Raw genomic sequence first — 13,478 nt, 5'->3', positions numbered from 1 at the left:
ATCCCCAAATACAAGAAAGACATTGCTAAATTGTAGTGAGTTTAGAGGAGGGCTACCAGAATGGCTGGGGCTGGAGCACTTGACTGGTGAGGAGAGGCTGAGGGACTTGGGCTTGTTCAGCCTGGAGAAGAGCTGCCTTCAGGTAGACCTAATGGCAGCCCCCCAATTTCTAGAGGAGGTTCTTGAGAAGGTGGAGCCAGGCTCTTCACAGTAGTGCATGGTAGAAGGACACGAGACAATGGGTGTAAGTTGAAACGAGAGGTTTAGATTGGCTATAAGGAAAAGCTTTTTCACTCTGAGGACAGTCAAGCAGTGAAGCAGGTTGCCCGGAATGGTTGTTCAACTTCCATCCTTGGAGGATTTCAAGACCCAACTGATAAAGCCCTGAGCAACCTGGTCTGATCTTAGCTGACTCTGCTCTGAGCAAAAGGTTGGACTGGAGACCTCCAGAGATCCTCCAGAATTATTCTATGATCCTATGAATTGCATCTAGCACAGTCATCTCATCTTTTTGAATTACTTTTGTTTGTTCCCTTTGGGGAGAGGAGGCAGGTGCAGGGATTATATTTTCTTGTTTAAAATACTGTACAAGAAATGAGAAATAATTCTGTGAATTGGTGAAAATATTTAGGCATGTCACATTTCATATATTTCCGTATATTTCAATTGCTATATTCCTTTTTTCTATACAGCAGTAAGGCCTTTAAAAAAAGTCTCTTTAGAAAGCAGTAGTTACTAAAGGAACCTCCAGACGAACTGGTTAAGATGCTATCCATACATTTACTAGATGCAGATAGAAATACTGCTTTTCAGTCCAATGAGTTTGTCCTTCATGCAGTCCAAAAACCCTTATGAGTACAGTGTTTCTCAATTCTGTGCTTTTCCTTTAAACAGAAATACCACTGGGCTAAATTCAGCTCTGCAGTTACTCTGATCTCAGACATATCTCTGCAATCTTGTTGATTCAGCTTTAGTGGCATATAAAAAGAGAAGCAGTTGAATAGGTTCTTTAGACATTAATGGCTAAGGCTAGCAGGTTATTTCTAGAACTAAGCTTTAAATACTTGAATGTGGAATTAGACAAGTATCGTGCTTTAAAATGAAGGTCCAGATGAACATATTTCCATGTTCAGTCTTGTTTCAAAGAGGGGACCCCGATGTCTGTGGATCTTCATTGCAACACCATCCAGCATCTTGTACTCAAAGTTGGGCTAGAAAGAGGGGCAAGGAGGAGTAAAAGGGCTGTTTCCACTCTTTTAAGCAACCTGGATCTTTTACCTTGCTCAGTGGATCTGTGAACCTGTCTTAAAGGGCTAAAATCAGCCCCAGAAAGAATGTTTTGCACCAGCCACTGCCTGGGGCTCTTGGCAGACCTTGCTAAGCCATAAGAGTGTTAAAAGGATGCTCATGACCCAGGCAACAAACTTCAGAAGAGGGAGACAGTTTCTTTACTCAGGTTCTCTTCAGTCTCAGCTGGTTAGTACTGGATGTGATTGACTTCTTTCAAACTGGCTAGAAATTGGAGGGTCTCTTGCCTTCCCCAAAGCTGTGCAGTTCATACGATGTGACTCAGCTTCCTGAGGCTGTAAGGCAAGCTGGCTGAAAATCCCCATTCTGCAAAATTATTCCTGTATGCCTGCTCACTTGCTAGCATGAGTAAAGACTACCTGCCTTAGTGGCATCTGTATTGTTTATGCCCTGCAAAGCTGTATTTTCATCGTCTTCAAAGCAGTATCAACATGGTCACATCTAGGCTATGGGTCAGGTATGTTATGAGCCTTCTGATTGCCCAGACTGAGGATGTATCCCGCTGTGGCTCCTTACATGCCTGCGTTCCTGAGTTCATTTCCTTGGGGAACCGAGGTGGGGGGATGCATGACCTGGTCTCACCCTGAGATAGGGATGAGGACTCACTGGGGTTGTATGCTTGCCTCCAAGAGGTGGGAAATTACCTGTAGGTGAGGTTTAGCTGAAGTTAACTTTTTGAGGGCAATTATGTTAGCACGTTGCTGACCATTGGGAAAATTAATGGCTTCACTAGGATGTATGGAAAATTTATTTTGGGGTATGTTAATTATAGCAGGAAATAACTTTGCTTGAAGAGCAGATGGTTCACTGGGGTTTTGAGTAGGGAAAAATGATTGTTGCTGGACCTGAGGACAGTATACAGGTATCTCATGGGGACTGCTCTCTCCTGGTGGTGTAGGAGAATGATTGTACCACATTCAAAAAATTCCCATTCACATAACACAAAACAGCTTTTCTATCTGGTGACTTTGACTTTTTCCACCTGTGTTAAGTAAAAGTACTGGAACTGCCTTGCAAGGCCTTATGTGACACTGCCTGCCTGATGCAGAACGTCCGGTGCCATATGAGTGTGTTGGCTGCAGACTCTTTCTATGTATTTATAAGGCTTCCACATAGGCACACTTGAGCTTTGTCCTGTGCCATCTTACATGAGTAACCTATATGTTTTGAAATTCCTCCTACATAGTTTCTGCATGCTGACTGTGGTTCACAGCATGCTGTACGTTAATTCCATACCTGGTTAATGTAGCCTAGCTGTCGTGGCTCATGCTAGTTGGTGCCATCTGACAAGGTCCTGTGTATTACAGAGGATGTATGTTATTTGCTGGGTTTTTTTGTCTTAATAGTTTGCCAAAAGCTCTTTGAAGTAGGAGCTTCATCTGCTGTTTGGTGGTTGCATAGCATCTAACAAAAAAAGATTGAAACCCATGAGCAAAAGGCACAGGTGCTTTTGTGGTACACATGTGAAACACTAAAATGCTTGCTTTGCCTAATTTGAAGGGATTTCCTTGAGTTGAGCTTACAGAAGCCAAGCATACAGAAACCCTCTGTATGTTGAGATACACGAATTGATTAAAGTTGGATGATGATCCTATGCTGTTTCTAGATATATCCTTTCTAGATATATCTAGTTACTTTGCTTTCCTGATAAGGTAAGCCTCCAATAGTGAAGGCAGAATAATTTCATTAAAATGGTGTGTTTCCCTCCTTCAAGAGGTAGATTATTGATTATAGTTAACTAGCATTCTGATAGCTAAATCACGTTAAGATGTGTTTCATGGAAAGATTTTAATACCTCTTATTGCAATGGAGTCATAAATATATATCGAGAAAGTACAGTAGTAAAAAAAATTATAAATATTACTTTTCCCTTAAAATAGATAATTTGGTCAATATCGAACTTATAAAAAACCAGTATCAGTATGTAGTCTTGTTTTTTTTCTGAGAACATATAAAGTAAATTCTGCAGTGAGTTTGAATTTATTTAAAAGTAATATTCTTCTAAAGAATTATAAAAAATATTTTTTTTAACCTGAATTATTTTTTAACAGTAAGATAATTCTTCTGTCTGTCAATTGATAAATTTCACTGGTGCTTTGTACACAGACTATACCCAAGGCTTTAAACCAATTGGCATATGTAGGTAGTTATATCTGTGCTTCTCTGAAACTACGATCAAATTCTTCAAGCATCTGTTTTGATTAAAAAAAAAAAACACCTTTGACGTGTCTTCATGATGAAGAAAATGTAAAAAATGTGAGGTGAATGTAACCAGAGCAGTGAGGGGTTGCCATACAACCTGCAACAATCCACTCCATGAGGTGTGAATTAAAGCAAGTTGTGGATCTTCTAAAATGCCTCTTTTGCACAGTGAAATCCAAACCATACCAAGTGAAAGGCTGTCCTACAAGTGTTTCAGCTTTGATGAGCTTTCACTGAAACCCATGTTTCTTGCTGGCTTGCTGTCTGCGCTGCAGACTCCAGGGCCTCCACGCTCCGCAGACTGGGCAGCTGCTCCACGGATGCTTCTCCAGGCTGGGGGACTCCCTCGCGCTTCCAGCTGTGGCAGCTGCTAGGAAACCAGTAGATCATGAGATCAACATCTTGCTATCAGGAGTTTGAGGCTTCTTGCCAGCTGCCTGCGAACTCTGGCGGCAGCCAGTGCACTCGAGCTTTGGGAGGCTTGTTCCTCCCTCCAAGGGGGGAGTGTATTGCAGAGTTTTTGTAGCAAATTCTGAGTCTTGACCAGCTGTCCTAGCAACTACCACGTTCAGCCAAGTAAGTTGGATACCCTAGAAAAAACTGTTCAGGTGTCAACATGTGTTGACATGAACCATTCATTGCCATATTAAAAAGAATACACCCTCCCCTCCCCCCCCAAAAAAAAAGAAAAATCAGAAAATGTGCCATTACTTGTGAGAAGCTTCTCATTTTTATGCCTGCTAGTGGGGTATATTTCACAGCTGTTTTTTCCCCATTTCTGCAGTTGGGAGGTAGGAAGCCTGGGAATGTGACCTGAGCTCATACCAAGCTCTGCAGTGGAAAGTTTTAGGAGCCTCAATAACCTGAGGTGACAGCACTTGAAACAAATCACAACCAGAGGCAAACAGCCACTTGTCATGGTGGCTTGTGTGAAGAATGCTTACTTTGTGTCCATCACATTTTCTACTGTGTCTATTTTTTCCAGTGGGGCTCCCCCTATCCTTAAAGAAATAGGGGTGCTGGGCACTGTTTGCAGTCTTATCTTGCAATTAGGGTCCGTGAGGAGCTGGCAGGGGTGGTTCAGTGCTTCAGCCTCTAACCACCTTGTACCTGAAAGTCAGGTGAATGTGCTGCAGACCCCTGAAGAAGTTTTGGATTGTTTCTAAGCGTAGTTGAAAAAAAAAAAAAGATCTTCTCTGAGAACTGTAAAAGAAACAGTTGGACTGCAGCAGCAGCTTTCCATGTAAAGGTGGTGTCTTATTTAATGTCTGTGAGCATTCTTTGCAGTAGATGGGTGTGCGGCAGGAAGAAAGTGCTTTAACAGTATCCTTCTGGACCAATTTTAATCAAAAAGCCAAGGTTTTTTAGCAACTAAAATATGTGCGGCTGAAGGGACAAAAACACTTCTGGCATTCATCCTGCAGTCAAAGGTAAAATAAAAATATGTTCTTCTTTTATGGAAGGCTGTCCTATTGCTGAATACATAGTGGTCAGTTTTGCAAAAACATCAGAAAGATTTTTAATGTGTAATTTTGAGTTTTGAAGTCCTTTGAGGCATTCAAGTGAATGAGCGATCTATATACCCTTGAGGATAAATATTCTAGGTAAAACAGTTTAAAAATACCCTTAGAGTTCTACAGCATTTATTTTATTTTAATTTAATTTAATTTTATTTTTACAAGTGTGCATTTCAAATTCAACTTTTCACTCTGTGTGTGTATGTCATTGCCCTCTACTGGACAGATTTAGAATAATTTTTCGAGCAATGCTGCCTGCTTGCTTGGAGTCTGCGATTGTTACTTCAGTGTAATCGGAAGAGGGATGCCTTCACACTCCAAGTATTAAACAAACATATGGAAATATCTCTGTAAGGTGGGTAGGTTTGTCTTTGTATTCTGTGTGTTTAGCCAGTAGTTTTCTGGTTTTAATTTGTAACAAAAACCTCTTACAAAACTGATGTTTTGAGACCTTTGTTTATTTTGTGGAAAGTTATGCAAGGTAAGACTGCTTATCCTTATTACAAGCAATCACTTATACGGGACGGATGTAGAAAATTCTCTTTTGACTTGGTAAAATCTCCCAAACATTTAATAAAATAAAAGGATTCTGAAAATGACATTGGCAGTGAAAATGTAACTGTAATGGGCAATGTACTCGTGTTGTATTTCATGGCTAGGTCAATGTCATATATTATAATCCTTAAAATCTTTTTTAATGAGCAGGATTAGAATGGGTAAATAATGAAAAATAACTGTCTTGCTGTTTTCACATGGCAGTTTCGGGGCTTGGTCCTGCCTTGCGCCTGAAGAGCTGAAAGCAAGCCCCTGTTTACTGACTGCTTGGGCAGGATCAGCTCTTTTTTGGTTAGATGTTTTTGCTTTATCGGTGGCTGGCTTTCTGCTGTTAACTGAACCTTGCCTGGAGTTGGTGTAATTTCATACGGAGCAAGGACAAGACTTGACTCTCTGCTGCTTTGCAGGTTTGGGTTCTGTTTTTTTTTTGGGAGGACAGGTCGGAAATAATCACACGTTGCACCTCTCAGTGAGGGCTGCCGCACCATGCAGCTTTCCATACAGGACAGGAAGAGCAGATTTGGTAAGAGTGGGAAGAAGGTGGCAGCTGTCATTAGCGAGTAGCGTTTGGCTGGGTACCTTGTTTGGGGATGCTTTTCCCCCAGCTGCTCACCCACTTGATAGCTGTGGCTAGATGGATATCTAAGCACACTAAATGGAGAGGAAAATATTGGTGCTGTCTCCAAAGGCAGTAAAGTTGAACTTTTAGTACAGTACGACATAGAAAACTTCTGGTTAAACAGAAGGAAAGGAGAAGAAACAGGTACTATATGATACATAAGGATCTAAATAAGGTCAGGAGGGTGGCAGGCAGAGACAAAGAAGGAAACACCACAATTGCTGAGTGAGGATCTACTAGTGGAATTCCTTGAGGACTGGTCTTGGGCCTCCTGCGTGTAATGTTTTGATGTCAACCTCAGGCACAAAAATTGGGAGTAATGATGAAATTGGATGATGGCAGAAATTTGAGAAGCGCTGTAAATACATAGGAGGGTTAGGCTATCACACAGAGAAAAATGGACTATCTTGAGGGCTTCAATAGCAGTAGAAATGGGATAAGATTTAATAATGCAGAGAGCAAGTCATATTTGAAGTTTCTTTCTGGTCCTTTTCTCATCAAGCAGATGTGTAACAGATACAGGTCTGCAGGCCTAGCTGTCTGAGATATGGTAGTCAGCATAGTTCATTTTAAAGTGGAAATTGGTTTTAATAAATTTAATGGTATGCTGCTGCCAAACTGCCATGACTTGGTTTGTAGCAGATTTTAGGACTGACTTTGGTCAGTGGTGATGTATCATCTTTTAAGTTGTGTGGTTTTATGCATGTCCTCTTTATTTAATTACTTTTTTACAGTTATAAGCACCAAACACAATAGTGAAGGAAGATGGGAAAGCAAATTTTGTTCTTGGGACAGTATGTGCAAGAAACATGGCATAACTTTTGCGTGGCAGAAAGCATCTTGAATGACATAAAAAAAAATTTAACTCTTCGACTGAAATCTGTCATTAGCTTGTTCCTGCATACTTTGTAAGCTTTTTCTGAGACTTGGATCATGTAACAGCCAGACTGTGGATAACTGTTCAGGTTTTCAGAGAATTTCCAGTGTTCCCTTTCCTTTACCTCTTTGGAGCTTGGGAAAGGAAGACACTTGGATACCAAATGTTAATGAGGCTACACTGAATGTCTTGGTGATTCTCTCTGTTGTCTGAAAGTCTGAGTGAGTTAAGAGCCTTCGGGGATTGTTTCCAGTTGTACACTGCATTATCATTATTATTGAGGGGATCGAGTGCTCCCTCAGTAAGTTTGCAGATGACACCAAGCTGGGCAGGAGTGTTGATCTGCTGGAGGGTAGGAAGGCTCTGCAGAGGGACCTGGACAGGCTGGATCCATGGGCTGAGGCCAACTGTATGAAGTTCAACAAGGCCAAGTGCCGGGTCCTGCACTTCGGCCACAACAACCCCAGGCAACGCTACAGGCTTGAGGAAGAGTGGCTGGAAAGCTGCCCAGAGGAAAAGGACCTGGGGGTGCTGGTTGACCGCCAGCTGAACATGAGCCAGCAGTGTGCCCAGGTGGCCAAGAAGGCCAATGGCATCCTGGCCTGTATCAGGAATAGTGTGGCCAGCAGGAGCAGGGAGGTGATCGTGCCCCTGTACTCGGCACTGGTGAGGCTGCACCTCGAATCCTGTGTTCAGTTTTGGGCCCCTCGCTACAAGAAGGACATGGAGGTGTTGGAGCGTGTCCAGAGAAGGGCAATGAAGCTGGTGAAGGGCCTGGAGCACAAGTCTTATGAGGAGCGGCTGAGGGACCTGGGACTGTTTAGCCTGGAGAAGAGAAGGCTGAGGGAAGACCTCATTGCGCTCTACAGCTACCTGAAAGGAGGTTGTAGTGAGGTGGGGGTTGGTCTCTTCTCCCAAGTAACAAGCGATAGGATGAGAGGAAATGGCCTCAAGTTGCGCCAAGGGAGGTTTAGATGGGACATTAGGAGAAATTTCTTTACTGAAAGAGTGGTCAGGCCTTGGAACAGGCTGCCCAGGGAAGTGGTTGCGTCACCGACCCTGGAAGTATTTAAAAGAGGTGTAGATGTGGTGCTTAGGGACATGGGGTAGTGGGCATGGTGGTGTTGGGTTGATGGTTGGACTCGATGATCTTAGAGGTCTTTTCCAACCTTAATGATTCTATGATCAGTTGGTAGCTGATACAAAAGGATGTAAGAAACATGACTTCCATATTTGCCATCTTTGGCATTGACAACAAAAGAAAAAGGAGCTTCAACATCTCAGTGATAGAAGAGGCATACAGTTAAATGATATGCAGAATGGAAACTTCACCTGGACTTTGGGCAATCCTTACTATTTTCTCTAAAGTGTTTTAGAGCAACAATATGCTATTATGGCAGGAGCACTAAGGAGCAATATGGAATGAGACCTGAAGGGAAACAAACCTGCACTGAGTCACCTATAAAGTGACATATGCAGATGTTTCCAGTTTCCCAATGTTCATTAGAATTTGTGTATATTAAGATATGTATCATTGTGCACTTAGTACTATCTAAACAGAAACATCTAGGCAGAGCTTAATCTCATTGACATTTCAGAAACAACTTTTTTTTACTAATATTTTAGAGTGTGATGAATTTGGATATTCAATAAAACAAATTAGCATAATGGTTTGCATACAGGATATGTAGCTTTTAGACAAGGCATCAGGTTATAAATGAAACTCATTTGCATCTAGCCAGGAAGCACTATGTTTGCATATGTAATCTGACTCACTCACTACCAGTGCTCTAGCCCTTACTATGTTATGCCATTGAGAGGGAGAACAGCTTGAAAAAGTCACAAACTATTTTTAGCTTGCATTTAGCAAGGGATAGGGTTGAAAGGAAAAAGAAAATTAAGGGCTAAATGATGTTTAAAAATTTAAAAAATTAAATTATAATGTCTGTCTATTTTAGATGCTTGAATGCTATATGGTAGTTATTTGAGGTAGCAAGAGCTAATAGGAAGTAATTTTTACCAAAAGTCACAATGTTATGTATAGGACAGAGGCTGGTGCTGGATTAGTGCTGGAATCTCAAAGAGATTTACTACATAATCTTGATTTTCCCCCCGCCCTCCCCCAAAACCAAGTGTAGGTCATACCAGCACTGGATGCTGAAGTGAATAGGGAACTTGTAGACTAATATGATGGTTTTGGTACTCTACACTTTTCAGAGCACGTCAGACAGCAGAGACAAGTGCTTTATACATCCTGGAATCGGAAGATGCCTCTGAGAACGGAGTGGTAGTGGAGATCAGGAGTACAGGTAATGGCTGAAAACACACTGGAACAGCGGAAGTGGTTTCCGTAGGCAGCGTGATAAAATTGTGACAAATTGATGGGTATTGTCATACAGACACAAAGTACATGGAAGGATCTTCCTTGTCGTTGACTCCCCTGCTGTCCCAGAAAACCAAGCTAAATAATTCCTGCCTGTCATAAATGTGAGACTGTAAGTCTAGAGATGTTCCCAATGCATGAGAGTTAAGTTCATGAGGTGGGTAAGCATTTGTTCAAAAATTTACCACCCGCATGCCTGAAAAAGTTCACTTAAGATCTATTGATGAACAAAAGGTAACTTAAATAACTTAAAGGTAACTTAGTTATTTACCAGCTTCATTAGCAAATGTGATGCCTTTTTTCTCACTCCATGGACTGAGCGAACAAACACTGGACTTCATCACAGCTGATGTAACCTCTGAAGGAAAAGAATTGGGAAGCAACAGTGCAGCTTCTGAGGATGTTGGGGTCAGCACATAGGAGGAGCAGTTAGGAATGGAGCTGTCTCGGGAGGGAATCGGACAGCAACGGAGGCTGTCCAGATAAACGTGTCCTTCATGCTGGGCTGGGGTCAAGGCAAGCAGAGACAGTGAGGGTGCTGGTTAGAGCGAAAGAGTGGTTTCAGGGTACTGGACATAGTGGTACGAAGGTTGAAATGTGTGCAAGTTACCATTTATGAGGTATGACTAAATACAGAAGGCAGCTGGTTATCAAAGCACTTTGCAATTTGCTGAAGGGTAACTGAAACATCTTGAAATGGCAAGGGCTTCAAATAAACCCATGCTTTCTCTCCTTCTCGGGCAACCTCATAAGTATGGTTTGAAAATACAATTCTTCCACCTAAACTTTGTGCTTCACAGGCTCCGTTCGTAGCAGCCTTGTTTCTTCCAGTCTAGAAAATACAGTACTCCGACTGGAGGGTTTGGAGGAAGAACATAAGGAATCAGTGTTTTGGGTATAAAAGTATAAGCTCTTCCATTTTGACCAAGTAATACAGTGGCTGTTTGCTGTGAGAAACTCAATCATGCATGTGCTGGGCAAAATGTTCTGTCTGTCTCCCATTTACTAGTGAGGGATGTCATTACCTATTTTAAATGTGTATCTCTGTCTTTGTAAAAGGCAGCACTATTCTGACCAGTGTTAGCTTGTTTTCTTCTTTTCTAAATCACTCTAGGGAAACTCAAGTTTATGGCCTGAGTAAAATCTCAGTGATACACAGAAAACATGTTCAAGTGATATGCCCATGTAATCTCCATAAAGTCTATGCTATAAATGCCAAGAAATCAGGGTCGCCTCAAATAATTTAGATTAGGTTCTCTTTGAACTGCGTGGCTTGTTTCAGAGCCAATATCCTGCTTTTCCTATGAGCAAGGAAATCCTGCTGATGTCAGTACAATTCCAGGCGTGCCTGCCAGGATATCGGAGAGAAAACTTGTCACACTGACTTGGATTGGAGAACACTATTTATCTTGCCTCTGCAGTTCCAGGACTCTGGAACTTGCCCTACTTGTTGGTTCACAATATTTGGTGATCTTGCAGTTACTCTGGGGAAGAAAGTTGTTCAACAGGATTTTGGATGGGACTAACCATATATGCCACATAGCAACAAAAGGGTGGAGTGGCAGAAAGGAGCTTTTATTTTGTTTTTCTTTCCATAGGTGGCAAGTTGGCAGAATTCTTTGCAGAGCCATTATTTTAGATGCTGCTGGAATTCTGTTCAAATACTGTAAAAACGCTGCCTTGAAGATTTCATTGTTGTTTTAAACAGGGAAGAAAACCCACTTAGTTAAAGCACTGGACCTGTCCATAAAAAGGAAGGTAGGTGTCATTATTTCTGCTTCACAGCTCAAGGAACTGAAGCGTAGGGAAGTGAGCCTGGCTTGCCCAAGATCATGCAGCACAGAGTTGGATGGAGCGGTAGAACCAGGAGCAGAATGCTGCTTTTTTACTCCGAAGCAACATCCAGTCCACTAGAGAGTAAGGCCTTGTAGCAGCCCTACTGTCACTAGGTTCATTTAAAAATATGAAAACTTCCATCCTCAAAGACTTGCTCACATCAGACTTTTTTGAAATGAACACTTTGGGTTTAGTTAGAATAATATGAGAGAGACAATCCAGACTTGCTGCTACTAAACAAATGTTACTGGAGCATAGCTTGATCCCGCCTCCCCTTCCCTCCCCCCCCCAATTGAAATGTGCTGGAAAAGACTAAAACCAGTAGTGAATTTACAGTCTGTTCTTCCAAAATACTTAATGTATGAAAAATATGAGAGGAAAAGAGGGAAGGATGATAGCTGTACTTGGGCTTCTTTTTTTCCTCTGTTGCAATTTCTGGAATGATTTTGCATACTGCTTGGCTGTAAATTCAAATTTAACATAAAGTTACAGCATTGGTGTCAACCATGGTTATGGCTCCACCACCCAGTGTTCTTAGTGATGATTTTTTCACCTGTTTGGATTTCTGAAGCTTTAGCAATCAACAGATTGCAGATGAGGAATTGGCTATAGTCCTTTCCAGCAAAATCTCTAATGATTATTTCTTTTGTATGGTTTTTATTTTGGTAGAATGCTTATCTGTTCAAAAGTTAAGGTTCCCATAGCAATGTTAACATGGCCACATTGCACATACGCAGCATTTTCAATAACTGTTAATTTATGCTCTGCTCTATATCTTAAATGTGGCTGAATTACTGTTGCTGTGGGAACCTAAACTTTTGAGCTTCCTGACTTCTTTGCCTAGCTTAATGCCCAATTATAAAATTTCGCAGTATAAAAATGGTGCTAGCATTGAACTCCCTTCTTAATCTCCTGGGAGTTGGATATGTTAGAAAACAGTGGGCAAAGTCAAAAGAGATTCTGAATGTGAAAGATTTTAAATTTTACTTCTATCTAAGCTAGTTACCCTAGAACAGGTAGCACAATAGCTGCACAGTCCAGGGTATGCCCCCAGTTCCTTCAGAAATCAAGTGCTGGTAGAGCTGGTACATACCTCTACCAACGTTTACTTCTGCAGGCCGGGCTTTTTGTGGTGTAGACCAGGTCCATCCTTGGCACCAATTTCTGACCATGTGAGCATAGAGGAGAAGGCATTCAATGGCATGGGTAGTATTTTCATATCCCATGATGAGGCATATCTACCAGCAGTAATACTTGTAGCATGCTCTGGAAATCCCTTGATGTACTTGTGATTTCCTTTATGGACTTCTGTATAGATGATTTAGGGGAACTATTAGCCATAGTTCTTGTAAGTGAATGCAGATTCTTCTTGAAGTTAAACAGTAGGAGTCTCCAGTTGTGTAACGAGATCTTCTGCACTGTTCCTTCCAGTAGCACTATGGTTTAAGGATTTGCCTGCATGAGGAAAATTGATTGGCAGGACTGTTCTCTTCCAGCTATTAGGGTATAATTTAGCTGTTCCAGAATAACTCCCACATGTGGATGAAATATTCCAAAATAAAAATGATTTTATTCTATAACAATTATTTCACTTTGGAAATGGAGTAATTATCCCAGAATAAAATAATCGCTCTACTTCCAGAGCAGAATAATTATTACAGAATCAGAGTTGCTTATTTTGGATTAGTGCATGAGCACTGAGGAGCTGTTATGGAGATGTTATTCTACTTTATTTGCCCTCCCTAGGGTTCACAGGCAAGTGAATCCTCCTGGTCATACTGTGCAGCTGGTGGCCTTCAAGTTGTGACGGGGAACATATGTGCTGCAAAGAGGGGTCTTCAGTCATATAACCAAAGGCTTGAGGATAAAAAACCATCTTGGTGCAGCAAGTCTTTGAGCTCTATGAGTATTTTTAGAGGTTGATTATTAGTACAGGTGTCTCAGAATTAGTTGGTTTAAACAATGTGTCCATTACTAGCATGACACAAGGCTTCTTGGGGTTTTTAATACTGAGAGGCCCTGCTGATGGGGCTTATTCAGGGCCAAAAGGTTGGAAATTGAAGCCATGCTCGAGTGAGAATGAAACTGTGCCTGTAGGAAGTCAGTTTAGGCAATGGAAGAGGCTACCAAGGGGAGGGGGAGGGTTGCTCTTCATTAGGGTCTTCAGGATGTCTAGGAGCC

This window comes from Calonectris borealis, chromosome 3 (assembly GCF_964195595.1).
Source record: "Calonectris borealis chromosome 3, bCalBor7.hap1.2, whole genome shotgun sequence".
NCBI lineage: Eukaryota > Metazoa > Chordata > Aves > Procellariiformes > Procellariidae > Calonectris > Calonectris borealis.
Note: the sequence above shows the minus strand (reverse complement) of the source record.